Source organism: Oncorhynchus nerka, unplaced genomic scaffold, assembly GCF_034236695.1.
Source record: "Oncorhynchus nerka isolate Pitt River unplaced genomic scaffold, Oner_Uvic_2.0 unplaced_scaffold_1061, whole genome shotgun sequence".
NCBI classification, from domain to species: Eukaryota; Metazoa; Chordata; class Actinopteri; order Salmoniformes; family Salmonidae; genus Oncorhynchus; species Oncorhynchus nerka.
Genome location: NW_027040252.1, coordinates 24395 through 37180, shown reverse-complemented (window position 1 = coordinate 37180; position 12786 = coordinate 24395). Strand labels below are relative to the sequence as shown.

At 44.7% G+C, this 12786-nt stretch overlaps 1 pseudogene; it reads right to left on the bottom strand.

Moving 5' to 3' along the window:
- The window catches only part of LOC115120822 (anoctamin-2-like), a 130698-nt pseudogene that overhangs the window by 99732 nt on the left and 18180 nt on the right, over nucleotides 1-12786 (bottom strand).

The following is a 12786-nucleotide window of genomic DNA, read 5'->3' as shown; positions in this document are numbered from 1 at the left end:
TCCCTCCCTCCCTCCCTCCCTCCCTCCCTCCCTCCCTCCCTCCCCACAACTTCTTTCTCCCTCCCTCCCTCCCTCCCTCCCTCCCTCCCTCCCTCCCCACAACTTCTTTCTTTCCCTCCCTCCCTCCCTCCCTCCCTCCCTCCCACCACTTCTCTCCTTCCCTCCCTCCCTCCCTCCCACCACTTCTCTCCTTCCCTCCCACCACTCCCACAACTTCTTTCTTTCCCTCTCCCTCCTTGCTTCTCTCCTTCCCTCCCAGCACTTCTTCCTTTCCCTCCCTTTCTCTCTTTCCCTCCCTCCCTCCCTCCTCTCCTCCTTCCCCTCGCACCACTTCTCTCCCCCTCCCTCCCTCCCTCTCTTTCCTTCCCTCTCTCCCCTCCTCCTTCCTTCCTTCCTTCCTTCCCTCCCACCACTTCTTTCCCTCCCTCCCTTTCTCTCTTTCCTTCCCTCTCTCCCCTTCCACCACTTCTCTTTCCCTTCCTTCCTTCCTTCCTTCCTTCCTTCCTTCCTTCCTTCCTTCCTTCCTTCCTTCCTTCCTTCCTTCCTTCCTTCCTTCCTTCCTTCCTTCCTTCCCACCACAGCTCTCCTTCCCTCCCTCTCTCTCCTCCCCTCCCACCACTTCTTTCCCTCCCTCCCTCCTCTCCTTCCATTCCTCCCTCTCCTCTCCCTCCATTCCTCCCTCCCTCCTCTCCTTCCATTCCGCCCTCCCTCTCTCCTTTCATGCTTCCCTCCATTCCCCCCTCCTCTCCTTCCATTTCTCCCTCCTTCCATTACTCCCTCCCTCCCTCTCTCCTTTCATGCCTCCCTCCATTCCCCCTCCCCTCCTTCCATTCCTCCCTCCCTCTCTCCTTCCATTCCTCCCTCCCTCTCGCATTCCCTCTTTCCATTCCTCCCTCTCCTTCCCTCCCTCTCTCCTCCCCTTCCACCACTTATTTCCCTCCCTCCCTTTCTCTCTCCTTCCCTGCTTCCCTCAGCTCCTTCTCTCCTTCCCTTGCTCTCTCCCACCACTTATCCCTCCCTCCTCTCCTTCCATTTCTCCCTCCCTCCCTCCTCTCCTTCCATTCCTCCCTCCATCCTCTCCTTCCATTCCTCCCTCCATCCTCTCCTTCCATTCCTCCCTCCATTCCTCCCTCGCTCCTTCCCTCCTTCCCTCGTGCCTTCCCTCCTTCCCTCACTCCCTCCTTCCCATCCCATCCCTCCTCTCCTTCCCTATTTCCCTCCTTCCCTCCCTCCTCTCCTTCCATTCCTCCCTCCCTCCTCTCCTTCCATTCCTCCCTCCCTCCTCTCCTTCCATTCCTCCTTCCCTCCCTCCTCTCCTTCCATTCCTCCCTCCCTCCTCTCCTTCCATTCCTCCCTCCCTCCCTCCTCTCCTCTCCTTCCATCCCATCCCTCCTCTCCTTCCATTCCTCCCTCCCTCCTCTCCTCTCCTCTCCTTCCATCCCATCCCTCCTCTCCTTCCATTCCTCCCTCCCTCCTCTCCTCTCCTTCCATCCCATCCCTCCACTCCTTCCTCCCTCCTCTCCTTCCATCAGCTGTACCTGAGGGAGCATCGTGTCTTTCCCTCCCTCCTCTCCTTCCATTCCATTCCATTCCATTCCTCCCTCCCTCCCTCCCTCCCTCCCTCCCTCCCTCCCTCCCTCCCTCCCTCCCTCCCTCCCTCCTCTCCTTCCATTCCATTCCTCCCTCCCTCCATTCCCCCTCCCTCCCTCCCTCCCTCCCTCCCTCCCTCCCTCCCTCCCTCCCATCCCATCCCTCCTCTCCTTCCCATCCCATCCCTCCTCTCCTTCCATTCCCTCCCTCCCTCCCTCCATTCCCCCTCCCACCATCAGCTGTACCTGAGGGAGCATCGTGTCTTTCCCTCCCTCCTCTCCTTCCATTCCATTCCTCCCTCCCTCCATTCCCCCCTCCCACCATCAGCTGTACCTGAGGGAGCATCGTGTCTTTCCCTCCCTCCTCTCCTTCCATTCCATTCCTCCCTCCCTCCATTCCCCCCTCCCACCATCAGCTGTACCTGTGAGAGCATTGTGTCCTTCTCTCCCTCTGCTTCGCCATACCCCACTCCACCCAGCTGCAAAAGATAGAAGGCATAATGTCATCACACGCACAAACACACATTAATGGAGCTTAGCTGTCTTTGTAAGTAAATATTATTTTGTATACCAACCTTTCACAATAAACACCTGAATACTAACACACATCTGTACACTACCACACAATACACACACCTGTATACTAACACACACCTGTACACTACCACACAATACACACACCTGTATACTAACACACACCTGTATACTACCACACAATACACACACCTGTATACTAACACACATCTGTACACTACCACACAATACACACACCTGTATACTAACACACACCTGTACACTACCACACAATACACACACCTGTATGCTAACACACACCATATATACTTACAGTACCAGTCAAAAGTTTGGAGACACCTACTCATTCAAGGGTTCTTCTTTATTTTACTATTGTCTACATTGTAGAATAATAGTGAAGACATCAAAACTATGAAATAACACACATGGAACCATGTAGCAATCAAAAAGTGTTAAATAAAAAAAATCTTCAATGTTTTTTTGCCTTGATGACAGCTTTGCTCACTTGGCATACTCTCAACCAGCTTCATGAGGTAGTTGGTGCTACATGAAGCTGGTTGAGAGAATGTCAAGTGTGCAAAGCTGTCATCAAGACAAAGGGTTGCTATTTGAAGAATCTCAAATATAAAATATATTTTGATTTGTTTAACACTTTTCTGGTTAGTACATAATTCCATATGTGTTTTACAATGTAGAAAATAGTTAAAAAAAAAGAAAAACCTTTGAATGAGTAGGTGTTCTAAAACATTTGACCGGTAGTCTAGCTCTATATATCTCCATCTATAAATATCTATAACTATATCTACAGTATATATCAATCTATGTCTATATACAGTGACTTGCAAAAGTATTTATTCCCCTTGGAGTTTTTCCTATTTTGTTGCATTACAACCCGTAATTTAAATGGCTTTTTAATTGTATTTCATGTAATGGACATAAATACACAAAATAGTCAAAATTGGTGAAGCGAAATGAAAAAAATTACTTCTTCAAAAAAATCTAAAATTGAAAAGTGGTGCGTGCATATGTATTCACTCCCTTTGCTATGAAAGCCCTAAATAAGATCTGGTGCCATCTATTACCTTCAGAAGTCACATAATTTGTTAAATAAAGTGCACCTGTGTGCAATCTAAGTGTCACATGATCTCAGTATATATATATATATATATTAATCAGAGGCAACAAAGAGACCAAAGATAACCCTGAAGGAGCTGCAAAGCTCCACAGCGGAGATTGGAGTATCTGTCCCTAGGTCCACTTTAAGTCGTACACTCCACAGAGCTGGGCTTTATGGAAGAGTGACCAGAAAAAAAGCTATTGCTTAAAGAAAAAAATAAGCAAACACGTTTGGTGTTTGCCAAAAGGCATGTGGGAGACTCCCCAAACATATGGAAGAAGGTACTCTGGTCAGATGAGACTAACATTGAGTTTTTTGGCCATCAAGATAAACGCTATGTCTGGCGCAAACCCATCACCTCTCATCACCACGAGAACACCATCCCCCATGTTTTTCATTGGCAGGGACTGGGAAACTGGTCAGAATTGAAGGAATGATGGATGGCGCTAAATACAGGGAAATTCTTGAGGGAAATCTGTTTCAGTCTTCCAGAGATGTGAGACTGGGACGGAGGTTCACCTTCCAGCAGGACAATGATCCTAAGCATACTGCTAATGCAACACTCGAGTGGTTTATGGGGAAACAATTAAATGTATTGGAATGGCCTAGTCAAATCCCAGACCTCAATCCAATTGAGAATCTGTAGTGTGACTTAAAGATTGCTGTACACCACCGGAACCCATCCAACTTGAAGGAGCTGGAGCACTTTGGCTTGAAGAATGGGCAACAATCCCAGTGGCTAGATGTGCCAAGCTTATAGAGACATACCCCAAGAGACTTGCAACTGTAATTGCTGAAAAAGGTTGCTCTACAAAGTAGATCATGCACGCTCAAGTTCGTTTAAAAAAAAAATCTATTTTAATTCCAGGTTGTAAGGTAACACAATAGGAAAAATTCCAAGGGAGGTGAATACTTTTGCAAGCCACTGTATCTCTCTATCTATATAGATATTATAATAAATACCTCACTACTCCTTTTTGTCCCGCTCTTATTCCGTCTCTTCTCTTGTAGGATTTGATCATACTCTGGCCTGGGGGTTTCCTGAGACACACAAACAAACACACTGAAGGCACACAAACACACAGACAACATATACTGTATCTCACACTATGATCACTAAAAAGGTGCAACAATGACGTCTAGTTGATTATCCATTTATAGATCAAACATGCTCAGTTAAAGATACATTTAAAAATGTAACTAGGCAAGTCAGTTTAGAACAAATTCTTATTTATAATGATGGCCTACTCCGGCCAAACACTCATGACGCTGGGCCAATTGTGCGCCGCCCTATGGGACTCCCAATCACGGCCGGTTGTGATACAGCCCAGGATCGAACCCGGGTCTGTAGTGCCTTAGACCCTTGCGCCACTCAGGATCCCCAAAGATAATAGATAAATAAGGTACAAAATGCTTATTTATAGATAATCAGGTCAAACATACCCAGTTATCAATAATCAGGTAAAACATGCCCATCAGGTAAATTAAATCAAACTTTGTCACCTGCGCCGAATACAACGTGTAGATCTTACTGTGAAATGCTTACTTACAAGCCCTTAACCAACAGTACAGTTCAAGAAAGAGTTAAGAAAATATTTACCAAACAATCTAAAGTCAAAAATAATTAAAAGTAGCACAATAAAATATTAGTAACGAAGCTATGGGGTACCGGTTCCCTAGTCAATGTGCAGGTATAGTTAGTCGAGGTATTTTGTACATGTAGGTAGGGGTGAAGAGACTATGCATAGATAATAACCAGCGAGTAGCAGCAGTGTAAAAACGTAAGTAGTCCACGTGGCCATTTGATACATTTTTCAGCAGTCATATGGCTTGGGGGTAGAAGCTGTTAAGGAGCATTTTGGTCCTAGACTTGGCACTCCGGTAACGCTTGACATGCGGTAGCATGACGTGGGTGACTGAAGTCTGTCAATGTTTTGTGCTTTCCTCTGACACCGCCTAGTATATAGGTCCTGGATGACAGGAAGCTTAGCTCCAGTGATGTACTGGGCCGTACGCACTACCCTCTGTAGCACCTTACGGTCAGATGCCAAGCAGTTGCTAAACCAGGCAGTGATGGAACCAGTCAGGATGCTCTTGATGGTGCAGCTGTTGAACTTTTTTGAGGGTCTGGGGACCCATGCCAAATCTTTTCAGTCTCCTGAGGGGGAAAAGGTGTTGTCGTGCTATCTTCAAGACTGTCTTGGTTTGTTTGGACCATGATAGTTTGTTGGTGATGTGGACACCAAGGAACTTGATATTCTCGATCTGCTCCACTATAGCCCCGTCAAGGTGAATGGGGGAGTGTTCGGCCCTCCTTTTCCTGTAGTCCACGATCAGCTCCTTTGACTTGCCCACGTTTTGGGGAGAGGTTGTTGTCCTGGCACCACACTGTTGTCGGTGATCAGGCCTACTACTGTTGTGTCGTCGGCAAACTTAATGATGGTGTTGGAGTTGTGCTTGGCCACGCAGTCATGGGTGAAACAGGGAATACAGGAGGGGACTAAGACAACACTCCTGAGGGGCCCCCGTGTTAAGGATCAGTGTGGCAGATGTGTTGTTTCCTACCCTTACCACCTGGGGGTGGCCCCTCGGGAAGTGTAGGATCACCGTAAGGCTCTCCAGAGGGAGCAAACTACCTGAGGACACCTACACCACCGATGCACAACAAGGACATCAACCACCGACACTGCCTGTTCACCCGCTATCATCCAGTTGCAGAGGGAGGTGTTTAGTCCCAGGGTCCAGATGGACAGGGAGGAGGTGAGGGCCCTGAGTGTGGGAGGTGTTTAGTCCCAGGGTCCTTAGCTTAGTGATGAGCTTCATGGGCACTATGGTGTTGAATGCTGAAGCTAAAGTAGTCAATGAATCCAGAAGCATTCAGGTGCATCAAAGCTGGGACTGAGGTGTTCCTTTTGTCCAGGTGGGAACTGTCATTGGACCCAACTCCAGCCACTTTAATAATGGGTGTGGGAAAGTAAATATATCACTAGCTTTAAACAATGCTACCTTATATAATGTTACTTGCATCATCTGTGGATTTGCATCCTTATGTAATACATGTATCACTAGCCACTTTAACTATGCCACTTTGTTTACTTTGTCTACATACTCATCTCATATGTATATACTGACTCGATACCATCTACTGTATGGCTCTGTACCATCACTCACTCATATATCCTTATGTACATATTCTTTTTAACACTGTGGATAGTTTTGGTTAGATTACTTGTTGGTTATCACTGCATTGCGGAACTAGAAGACCAGCACTCGCATTAACATCTGCTAACATGTGTATGTGACATTTGTGTTGAACAGACTTAGTCAATGAATAGCATTTCACAGTGTTGTCCAGGTGGGAAAGGGCAGTCATTTCATCTGTGGGTAGGTTAGCAAATTGGAGGGGGTGTTCTTGAGGACCAGCCTTTCAAAGCACTTCATGGACTATGGTGGTCATTTAGGTAGGTTGCTTGGTGTTTGAATGGTGGTCTGCTTGAAATATGTTGTTATTACAGACTCGGTCAGGGAGAGGTTGAAAATGTCAGTGAAGACACTTGCCAGTTGGTCAGCGCATGCTCAGAGTACACGTCCTGGTAATCCGTCTGGCCCAGCGGCTGTGTGAATGTTGACCTGGTTAAAGGTCTTACTCACATCGGGGCGGCAGGGTAGCCTAGTGGTTAGAGCGTTTGACTACAAACCGGAAGGTTGCAAGTTCAAACCCCCGAGCTGACAAACTAATCTGCCGTTCTGCCCCTGAACAGGCATTTAACCCACTGTTCCTAGGCCGTCATTGAAAATAAGAATTTGTTGTTAACTGACTTGCCTAGTTAAATAACGGTAAAATAAAATAAATAAAAACATTGGCTATGTATGGAGAGTGTGATCACTCCAGAACAGCTGATGCTCTCATGCATGCTTCAGTGTTGCTTGCCTCAAAGCAAGCAGAGAAGTTATTTAGCTCGTCTGATAGGCTCGTGTCACTGGGCAGCTCGCAGCTGTGCTTCCCTTTGCAGTCCGTAATAGTTTGTAAGTCCTGCCACATCCGACGAGCGTTGGAGCCGGTGTAGTACGATTCGATCATAGTCCTGCATTGACGCTTTGCATGGAATTTCTTCTAACCGTCCCGGTTAGAGTCCTGCTCCTTGAAAGCGGCAGCTCTACCCTTTAGCTCAGTGTGGATGTTGCCTGTGATTGCCATTGCTTCTGGTTGGGGTATTTACGTACAGTCACTGTGGGGATGACGCCATAAATACACTTATTGATGAAGCCAGTACTGATGCGGTGTACTCCTCAATGCTGTCGGAAGAATCATGGTACATATTCCAGTCTGTGCTAGCAAAACATTCCTGTAGATTAGCATCTGAGTCATCTGACAACTTCCTTATTGAGCGAGTCACCAGTACTTCCTGCTATAATTTTTGCTTGTAAGCAGGAATCAGGAGAATACAGTTATGGTCAGATTTGCCAAATGGAGGGCGAGGGAGAGCTTTGTAAGAGTCTCTGTGTGTGGAGTAAAGGTGGTCTAGAGTTTTTTTCCCCTGTTTGCACATTTAACATGCTGGTAGAAATGAGGTAAAACAGATTTAAGTTTACCTGCATTAAAGTCCCCAGCCACTAATAGCACCACCTCTGAATGAGCATTTTCTTGTTTGCTTATGGCCTTATACAGCTTGTTGAGTGCCATCTTAGTGCCAGCATCGGTTTGTGGTAGTAAATAGACAGCTACAAAAAATATAGATGAAAACTCTCTTGGTAAATACTGTGGTCTACAGCTTATCATGGGATACTCTACCTCAGGCGAGCAAAACCTTGAGAGTTCCTTAATATTAGATTTTGTGCACCAGCTGTTATTTAGAAATAGACACAGACCACCACCCCTTGCCTTGCCGGAGGCAGCTGTTCTATTTTGCTGATGGACCGAAAACCCAGCCAGCTGTATGTTATCCATGTCGTCGTCCACGACTTGGTTGAACATAAGATATTACAGTTTTTATTATCCCGTTGGTAGGATATTTGTGATTGGAAATCATCCATTTTGTTATCCAATGATTGCACATTGGCTAATAGGACGGATGGCAGAGGGGGATTACTCACTCACCTTCGGATCCTTACAATGCACCCCGACCTACGTCCCCGATATCTCTGTCTCTTCTTCATGTGAATGATGGGATTTGGACCTTGTCGGGTGTCTGAAGTAAATCCTTCGCATCCGACTCGTTAAAGAATTTTTTTCCACTCACTATGAGGTGAGTAATCGCTGTTCTGATATCCAGAAGCTTTTCTTTTCGGTCATAAGAGACGGTGGCAGAAACATTATGTACAAAATAAGTTACAAATAATGTGAACAAACACACACAAAAGCACAATTGGTTAGGTGAGCGTAAAATGGCAGCCATCTCTTCCGGCGCCATCAATAATATCCATGCTGTTAAATCAGCTTCTTGATATGCCACACCTGTCAGGTGGATGGATTATATTGGCAAAGGAGAAATGCTCTTTAACAGGGATGTAAACAAATTTGTGCACAAAATTTGAGAGAAATTAGCTTTTTGTGCATATGGAACATTTCTGGGACCTTTTATTTCCACTCATGAAACATTGTGCCAACACTTTACATGGTGCGTTTATATTTTTATTTAGTATGCATATGAAGTGGGTAAAACAGGGTGTAAACATTAAAGGGACCAGTGTTCAATTACTATATACACAGGGCAGGGTCTCTAAGGTGCAGTGTAGAGTGCCAGGTGGTAGCTGATTAGCAACAATTTCACTTCTATCACTCCAGGGTTAACTTGCTAAATTGTAATTACTTTGCTACTATGGCCTATTTATTGCCTTACCTCCTCATGCCATTTGCACACACTGTATATAGACTTTCTATTTTTCTATTGTGTTGTTGACTGTACGTTTGTTTATCCCATGTGTAACTCTGTTGTTGTTTCTGTCGCACTGCTTTGCTTTATCTCGCATTTGTAAATGAGAACTTGTTCTCAACTAGCCTAACCTTAAATAAAGCCTTAAAGGTGAAATAAAAAAAATTATGACTAAGTTCATGGCAGGGCTATAACAGTCTGATGGCCTGGAGATAGAAGAATCAAACCGAGAGACTTAAAAACAGCAGTCTCTGCCTTTTAGATGGTACTGTGGTGAAAGGGCTGTTCAGGGGTGGCTGAGGTCCTTGATGATCTTCTTGACCCTGGTGTAGATCTTCTTGACCCTGGTGTAGATCTTCTTGACCCTGGTGTAGATCTTCTTGACCCTGGTGTAGATCTTCTTGACCCTGGTGTAGATCTTCTTGACCCTGGTGTAGATCTTCTTGACCCTGGTGTAGATCTTCTTGACCCTAGTGTAGATCTTCTTGCCCCCAGTGTAAAGCGTTTGGCTGACTGCGCCACCCTCTGGAGAGCCCTGCAATTGCGGACAGTGTAATTGCCATGCCAGACAGTGATACAGTCAGACAGGATGCTCTCATTGGTGCATCTCTAGAAATTTGTGAGGGTCTTAAGGGCCAAGCCAAATTCCTTCAGGCTCCTGAGGTTGAAGAGGCGCTGGACCATTTCAGGTTGTCGGTGATGTGCCGAGGAGCAGATAGCACACTGCTTAAATAGACCCTGAAGAGCTTAACCACAGCGTGGCCAGTAATAAACTGCTTCTGAACATTTCTAAAACCTAAGAGCAGTGTATTTGGTACAAATCATTCCCTAAGCTCTAGACCTCAACTGAATCTGGTAATGAATGGTGTGGCTGTTGAAGTAGAGGAAACTAAACTAATTAGTGTTAACTTCACTTGTAAACTGTCATATCAAATAATATAGATTCAATGGTTATAAAGATGGGGAAAGGTTTGTCCATAATAAAGAGATCCACTGCTTTTTTTGACATCACACTCCAAAAAGCAAATCCTGCAGGCTCTAGTTTTATCTTATCTTGATTATTGTCCAGATATGTGGATGCAAGGAAAGTGCTGCAAGGAAAGACCTAATTAAGCAGCTGCTGCCCCAGAACAGAGTGGCACATCTTGCTCTTCATTGTAATCAGAGGGTTAATATAAATACAACGCATTCCAGTCTCTTCTTTTTATAAGACTCATGTGTTAAAAATTCCAAATTATTTGCATAGTCACCTTACACACTGCTCTCACACACACTTACCGCACCAAATATGCCACCAGGGGTCTTTTCAGTCCCCAAATCCAGACCAAATTTAAGAAAGTGTGCAGTATTATATAGAGCAATTACTGCATGGTGTGCACCACAGGAAGAGGAGAGGTTGCTTTTTTAACAGCTAATGGGGATTCCAATAAAATAACAAATACAGAAGCAGCTCTTTCTCCAACTAGCTCACTGCATTAACAGACCTTGATGCAGCTCTTTATCCAGCTCACTACTTTAACAGACCCTAAAACAGCTCTTTATCCAGCTCACTGCTTTAACAGACCCTAAAGCAGCTCTTTATCCAGCTCACTGCATTAACAGACCCTGAAGCAGCTCTTTACCAGCTCACTACTTTAACAGACCCTAAAGCAGCTCTTTATCCAGCTCACTACTTTAACAGACCCTAAAACAGCTCTTTATCCAGCTCACTGCTTTAACAGACCCTAAAGCAGCTCTTTATCCAGCTCACTGCATTAACAGACCCTGAAGCAGCTCTTTACCAGCTCACTACTTTAACAGACCCTAAAGCAGCTCTTTATCCAGCTCACTACTGTAACAGACCTTGAAGCAGCTCTTTATCCAGCTCACTGCATTAACAGACCTTGAAGCAGCTCTTTATCCAGCTCACTGCATTAACAGACCCTGAAGCAGCTCTTTATCCAGCTAGCTCACTACTTTAACAGACCCTAAAACAGCTCTTTATCCAGCTCACTACTTTAACAGACCCTGAAGCAGCTCTTTACCAGCTCACTACTTTAACAGACCCTAAAACAGCTCTTTATCCAGCTCACTGCTTTAACAGACCCTAAAGCAGCTCTTTATCCAGCTCACTACTTTAACAGACCCTAAAGCAGCTCTTTATCCAGCTCACTACTTTAACAGAACCTGAAGCAGCTCTTTATCCAGCTCACTGCTTTAACAGACCCTGAAGCAGCTCTTTATCCAGCTCACTACTTTAACAGACCCTGAAGCAGCTCTTTATCCAGCTCACTCCTTTAACAGACCCTGAAGCAGCTCTTTATCCAGCTATCGTACCACTTTAACAGAACCTGAAGCACTTACCTATACTAACCACTGATTTATCAGACCCTGAAACAGCTCTTTTTCCAGCTCACTGCTTTAACAAACCCTGAAACAACTCTTTATACAACCAGCTAACTGTTTTAATAGACCTGGCAGCAGCTCTTAATCCGGCTCACTGCTTTAACAGACCCTGAAACAGCTCTTTATACAACTAGCTAACTGTTTTAATAGACCCGGAAGCAGCTCTTTTTCCAGCTCACTGCTTTAACAAGATAAAATAAAATAAAAAATAAAAAAACAAACCCTGAAACAACTCTTTATACAACTAGCTAACTGTTTTAATAGACCCGGAAGCAGCTCTTTTTCCAGCTAGCTCAATGTTTTAACAGACTTTGAAGCAGCTATTTATCCAGCTAGCTTACAAATTTAACAGACCCTGAAACAGCTCTTTATTTAGCCAGGCCAATGCTTTAAAACACCCTAAAGCAGCTTTTTACCCAGCTAGCTTCTTTAACAGACCTAGAAGCAGCTTTTTATCCAGCCAGTTCACTGGTTTAAAACCTCTCTTGGATAGGGGGACGCAAATGTCCCACTTGGCCAATTGCCAGGGAAAATGCAGAGCGCCAGATCCAAATAAAATACTATAAAATTCTAACTTTCATTAACCTCTTCAGTCGACCCTCTACTTTTTTGAACATTCTGTTAAAAATCGCGCAACATTTCAGCGCCCTGCTACTCATGCCAGGAATATAGTATATGCATTTGCTTAGTCTGTGTGGATAGAGAACACTCAGACGTTTAAAAAACTGGTTAAATCACTGCTGTGGCTTTACCAGAACGGCATTTACATCGAAAAGCACAGGAAAAACTGATCACTGAAAATGGGGAAAATATATCCATGCGCTACTTGAACCCATTGATAAACGTGAACCACAATTAATTGACTGAGGTTGCAGTACCTACAGCTTCCACAGGGTGTCTAGAGTCTTGTCATTTCCCTTCGAGTTTTTTCTTGGTCAAACACATACAGGACACCGTATCTAATCCGGTCTAGGACCGGATATTTTCGTTGAGTTTCTAGCCGGACATTTTTCCAGACGGACAGCTAATGATCTTTACATCGCCTCCTGATGAATTTTATCGCTTATTAACGTTTACTAATACCTAAAGTTGCATTACAAACGTATTTCGAAGTGTTTTGTGAAAGTTTATCGTCGACTTTTTGAATTAAAAAAAATGACGTTACGTTTTGAAACAATGTTTTTTTCGTTTATCACACAGTCTACATATAACGATATCTAGGCTTTATATGGACCGATTTAATCGAAATAAAGACCCAAATAGTGTTTATGGGACATCTAGGAGTGCC